A 7049-nucleotide genomic window follows, 5' to 3' on the forward strand; every position below is an offset into this window, starting at 1 on the left:
ATAATATATATTTTAAAATATATAATTTTTATTTTATTTTATTGTCTTATTTTGTCTTTTAACATATCCAAATAAACAAACAAACATTAAACAAAGACTTACTTTGATGAATGGTTGTATGTTTGGGGTATATTTTGTGCCACGATGTATCAGGCTTGGTGTCACACACAATGGTGGATCACAATGGTCCTGCTGTCAAACTGGCTTCTTTGTTGATGTAATCACCATTTAACAACCGCCACTGCTGATGAAAGTCTATCTGATGTAAATCAGGCACAGACTTCCCTGTCCCGATGGTAGTGAGAGGCAAACACATGACAAGTACCTCACCTTCAGTAAAACATGGGTTTGAACATTGTTGGAGACATTTGGAATAATGTTTGTACACAACTCAACAAATTATATAACAAAGGTTGAGTCATTTTTAGACATTTTAATGCAGCATTTCTACATATTATGTCTTTAAGTCTTTTTTATGGAAGCAGTGATGTAGAATATTACAAGTTTTATGTGTGATCAACAGGTTGAAAGGGTTGTGAGTTAGTTAACAAATTGTCCCTAATCAGTTGATTTGAAGATGTCACTCATCTACAGGACTGATCACAACTGTCTTTACGGCTGTTTACCCACGAGAACCACACCTGCAGTATGTCACCAAACAGCAGGGCTTCCTTTTAATAATAAAACCACAGACCAAACACACAGTTGTATAATCATAACAATTCCTGCTGACATAAACCAAAACTCAGTGTAATCAAAATGTCTGATTTGCGCAGCAGAATATGTAACTTAATAAATCAATGGTAACAATATAGTATTTTGTAATTAAGTTTAACTTATTCTTTTTTACCACTTTTGAACTTCTGTAAATCTGCTCCTCTGACGCTTGGGATACTTACTTACTGACTCTTATGATGACTGTTCCCTCCCTGCAGTGACAGAGCTCACATGGTTCAATAGGTCCGCTTCATCATAAAGGTGAGAAGAATAACACAAAAGCCTGGATAAACTGGTTAGATATAGTTCATATGACATTTTGAGATCAATACACAGTCTGAGAGTGCTGCCAGAGAAGAAAACTTCATCAATGTATCAGATCTGTGAGGTTGGATTTTTCAATGTGCAATGTGTTTCAAATCAGCATATTAAAACATTTTCAAATGTTGCATGTGGGTGTTGCAATTATATTTTTACTCCTAATATACTGTATATATGGAAGCTTTAGTTGTGTTGCACCTTAGTTTATAGTAAAGCCATCTGTGTTAAAAAAGAGAAATACTGAAGCGACTGTTCTGCCTCAAAGGTTAATGATCTTTATTGCGATGACTATTTCATAGTTCTTTATTCTTCTTTATTATTTATTATTTTTTATAAAATAGGATGCAAAACATTTCTCCTGAAGAGGAAATAACCCATATGGCGAGGTGAGTCACTTTTAAACACAGGGTCTGTGATAACATCATTTGTGGCCTGAACTCACGTCACTGGTATTACTCTTGTTTCACTTTGTGATCTGATTGTTTGTCCTGAGGATGATCTAACATGAAGACATACCCAGTCAGCCAGAGTCATCACACAGGAACTGATCAGAGTAGTTACAAACCTCAGCATGGAAAAATAGTCTTTAAACACTTAAACACTAATGATTCTCGACCCTGTTCATGGCTACATGTTCCATGTTCTCGCTTCAGCCAGTGATGCTTTGTTAACTTGAATACCTGTAAAATATTTTTGCACTACACTTAGGATGATTTCCTCACTCATTTCTTTCTTTACTTCATCTCACTGTGAAACTAATAAACTTAATGTGAGAAGTATTTTGTTTGAGCTCCATACAATGAACAGGTTAGATATGGTTTTTATACGGCCAGAGATGATGGAGTTTACAAACATTTTTCCGAGTTTTGTTCATTTGACCACTTTCATATGGAATTATTGTGTTACTGTGTTGTATTGTGTTATTATTGTTTTGCAAATATTACTTCCGGAACATATCAGAAGCCTTCATTTTTTTCAGTAAAGTAATTTCTTTATGAAAATTGTTCAAACTACAACTTACATACACTGAAACCAGACACATACACTGAAAAACAGACAAAGCCATGCAAAAGGAAGCAAACTATTCACCCTGAGGAGGAATTAACCCTTAAAGAATACCAGACCCATCACCTGTTAAACGGAGTGTTTTACTGTTAAAGTGGTCGCCTGATATTGTGTCAGTGATATCATTGTTCTCCCTCTTAGCAATCACAGTTCCTTTTATCTCTGGTTTATAAATTAACTAGGCTGAATAAGCAGAATTAAAATAAGTCCTCTTGAAGCCCATCTTTTTTTTACTGGCCATCTATGAGTCAGCACGTTCTATTTTCTTGTATTAGCAGGAAGCAAATTGCAGTTTGCTAACATGAACAAAATGAACAAATACCTGCAGCTACCATTGTTCCAAAATGAACAACAACATGCCTCAACTAAACCTGTTTGGATATGAAGATTAATATTCATCAGAAACACAGCTGAACATCGTTGCCCTGTATGAAAGAAATTTTGTGGGTGAATAAGTTCAAGTCACTGAATGAAGATTTGGAAAGAATTGCAGTTGGAGTTGGCGAGCAAACACATGTGGACAGAAATGAAAAAACTTCAACCCGAAGACCAGCTGATTAGCTGAAACTTGGAACGCGCTTCCTGTCACATACCAAACACTGCAGCGTGTGAGTATTGCTGTATTGACCATGTTTGGATCTACGTATGCATGTGAGCAGTCACTCTCACATCTTAAAAACATCAAGTCCAACCTACGATCACGTTTAACGGATGAAAGCCTCAACGCTTGCATGAAGCTAAACCTCACCAAGTACCAACCAGACTACAAAGCCATCAGCAAATCCATGCAGCACCAGAAGTCGCATTAATGGTGAGTATTATAACAACATTATTTAAAAGAATAAATTCAGAGGCTTATTATACCCATTTAGTTGAATTCAGTCTTAAAATATATTATATGGCTCTCACTGAAATAAATTTCCAAATATTTTGCTTTCATGGCTCTCTGAGTCAAAAAGGTTCCCGACCCCTGATCTATCGTGTCTGTTTAAATGTTCAGTTTTGATCATCAGTTTCACTCAAACATACCTGAGCACATCATGGTCACAGAGGAGCTGTTTGGTCGGTTGGATCAGATCTTAGTGAAATTAATAACAAATTTTAACATTATTAAGAAGAGTGTATAACCAGGGGAAAATGTACACAATGTAGACATTTTAAAAAAGGTTTACCTAATAAGTGATGTTTCTCCATCTGAGCTCTCCATCAGTTCATTGTAGCATTCCTCCACAATCACAAGCTCATGTGTAACATCTTAGAAAAACATCATAGAAAATATCGTTAACCATGACAGGACTATCAGTCATACTATTTAAACTGTTAATTGTTAATCTCAATGAAACATTTAGTGTTTTTTTCTCATAATTTCTCATTACCTGTCTCTGTCAGAGATTTCGAAGCAGAAGTGGCTGACCTGAAGGCCTGGTGATCTCTTCTGGAGACGTTGGACAAAAGAGTATCTTCCGCTCACGGAATAAAAGCTTAAAGCAGCATAAAAGGGAACTTGAGTCCTGGAGATCTGGGTTGTATTCACAAAGAATCTTACGGCTAAAAGTAGCTCCTAACAATCAAATTTAGGAGAAACTTCTAAAAATAATGAGGGTGTCAGTCATAACTTTAGGACTCCTGGGCTCGTATTCACAAAGAATCTTAAGGCTAAAAGTAGCTCCTAACAGGCGAATTTTTGAAAATAAGAGTTATTCACAAAACATTTTAGGCCTAAAATTAGCACCTAAGTCTGGGAGACCTTAGAAGTAGCCCAGAGGACTCCTAACTCTGTAAGACCTAGTTACAGTCAAATGTTTTGGAGACGCTAAATGACAGGGAATTATTAAAACGATGTCGGATGGACCGTGAAGGGACTGAAGTTGTGGTTGAGTTGGTGAGGGACGCAAAAACGTCCCCAACCGACCGAAACAATCCAATAATGCCGTAGTTAAAATGTTTGGCAACACTCCGGTATTTAGCTACAGGGGAAATGCAATTCTTTGCACAGGACTAGTATTACCTGGGGACCTCAAATGATTTAGAATTTTCTGACATTATCTGCCGGATCGATCATACTGGAGCCCTTGCTCGAGCAGCACAATGGTTAGATATGGATATTTCTAATATAATAAGTGGTGAGCCTGTTGAAAGATGGCAAAATGTTCCTTACTGCATGCTACCATGCAAGTAATGCATCTAATCAACTTTTGAAATTTCGCTCTCCCAACGCAGCCTCCATAATTCTCGACCGGGAAAAGGCAGAAAAAAGGTGTGGAAAACACAAAAAACCTTAAGAAAAACAAAAAACGACCCCAAATCACAGAGATGCCAATTCGCACGGCACTGATATTATCAAATGTCCTCTGTGTTTGGTGAAATATGGTAGGTAATTTGCTGTGAAATTTTTACTTCACAAAATACAAACATGGCATATTCGCACGGGATTAGGATCACAGACTGCCTCCGCAATTATTAAAAATTACTGGAGGTCCCCAGGTTATATTAGTCCCGTGTGAATAGGGCTTTTGTCAATCGGAAAAAAGTAGCATTCTATCAATACACAAATTGTCTTTGACGCATGTTACAATATACTGGACATTGTTGTGAAATGGCCCAGAACAACACACGATTCCTGAATTTTAATGGAGAGTGGTTTGACGCAGCTTTTCGAGCAAATGCCGCTTTTATTGGCAATTCACATTTTTCATCGCAATCGCCTAATTTGTAATTTTTGTCCAAAGCGTTTTTATTTGGTGGGGTTGCGCTTAATTCTCCTCATAAATACATTTCTTTATCCAATATCTTTTCATAGGCTTTGTCATGGGCTGGTAGACAACTTCCTTATTTTCACTTCATGCATTGGGTAGCCTAAATGATTTTTCAATGGGCTGCCCTGTCACTCAACAACCAATCACCGTTGTCACCGCTTCTAAGTGCGTCCTTATAAAATGACGTCATCCATAACTAAAAGTAGGTCTCAGCGGCTTTGTGAATTACTTTTAAGAAACAACTCCTACATAAAAACTTTCCATCTCTGGGAGAATAGCTTCCTCTGCTGACCAGTGTTTGGCTACTCAGTCTCCACAGTCAGAAAGCAACAGGCAGCATTTCTAACAAATGTGATGTCAAAAAATCAAAGGTGATTTAGCCCTGCAGTGACTCTAATATCTTGGCAGAGGCACAAAAGTCAACCCACGTACATACATTTACACCTGATATCTTGCAAGAAGAAAGCTTTAGGTCACGTGGTACAATAGGCCTGCTTCATCAGAAAGCCCATGACCAGATATGGTTAACATGAGGTTGAAATAGTTTCTGCAATATGCTGAGCTCAGTAAAAGCTTTTTATTGAGATAGCCCCATAAAAAGCCTTTATTGAGCCATGAGACGACCTTCATAGTCATCTCAATAAAGGAATAATAAACATTGCAACACAACTAAAATCTTCCTTATATATTCGGCATGTTGAAATTGTTCATTTAATGTTTACTCATACTTTGTAACTTGCTGATGCATTGTATCTACAGCAGTGTTAGCACTGTTGCGAGCACACGCACACACACACACACACGCACGCACGCACACACACACACACACACACACACACACACACACACACACACACACACACACACACACACACACACACACACACAGACAAACCCATCCAAATACAATGCAAAACAATTATCCTGAAGAGGAAATAACCCATAAGGCTGTAAGGGGAAATCCCAAATGTCCTTTTGTTATATTGATGTTATTTTTGTATATGAGACTTGACGAGTATACAAAAGATGTGTTAAGAGTGAAAAAATTGTGGCTATGGGCCTCTCATGATTTATGTCATGTGACAGTTTTTTAATGGTTGCAGAGCTTCAAACAACACACTCATGCTCAAGGACTCCAAGGAGTTCAACCTGAGGAGTATTTTTGTGACCTTCTATGCCACTCCACAACATGTGCTGCTGATGTGTGACTCTTGATTATAAATAAAGGAATTCTAGGAGAAGAAATATCATGTTGAACTTGGTGTTTTGACCAACTCTCATCTACACTAGACAAGAAACTGATACTCAGTTGCCACGACAGGGCATACAAGCTGAGACACTTATAACACAACATCACTTGTGAATCCCTAATAGTGACGGATTGTCTGAAAGCTTACTATTTTTTCGCTCGTGACCTGCATACACTGAAAACAGACAAATCCATGCACAAGGAAGCAAACTATTTATCCTGAAGAGGAATTAACCTTAAAGAATACCAGATTCACTGCCAGTGTTTTACTATAAGAGTGGTTGCCTGATATCATGTCACTGATATTATTCTTCCTCGCAGCAATCACACATTTCTTTATCTCTGCTTTGGTAAAGAGTAAATGGACTTGCATTCATACACTGGTGGCAGAGGCTGCCATGTAAGGTGCCAGCTGCACATCAAGAGCAATTCTGGGTTTAGTATCTTGCTCAAGGACACTTCGACATGCCACTCAGTTCAGCCTGGGGGAGCTGCTCTGCCCCCTGACCTACAGCTGCCCTGTATAAAGGAACTAGGCAGAAAAAGCAGAATTTAAAAAAGTCCTCTTGTCCTTGTTTATCAGCCATATATGAGTTAGCATGTTCCATTTTCTTGCCTCAGCAGGCAGCTAGTGGCAGTTTGCTAACATGAACAAACATGAACAAATACCTGCGGTTACCATTATTCCAAAATGAATAACAACATGCCTCAACTAAACCTGTTCCGATGTGCAGATTAATATTCATCTGAAAAACAGCTTAACATTGTTGCCCTGTATGAAAGAAGTTTTGAAGATGAACAGCTTCAAGACTGTGACACTTTATTTCTCTTCATTTAGAAAATGAGGACCAAAAACAATCAAAACAAATGTCAGGGAGAACCTTGAGCAGCTTTTGGGGGCTTTAATGGCAACATTAACAATAAATAACACAACCAATCAG

Source organism: Acanthopagrus latus, chromosome 23 (genome assembly GCF_904848185.1).
Source record: "Acanthopagrus latus isolate v.2019 chromosome 23, fAcaLat1.1, whole genome shotgun sequence".
In the NCBI taxonomy this organism is placed as follows: domain Eukaryota; kingdom Metazoa; phylum Chordata; class Actinopteri; order Spariformes; family Sparidae; genus Acanthopagrus; species Acanthopagrus latus.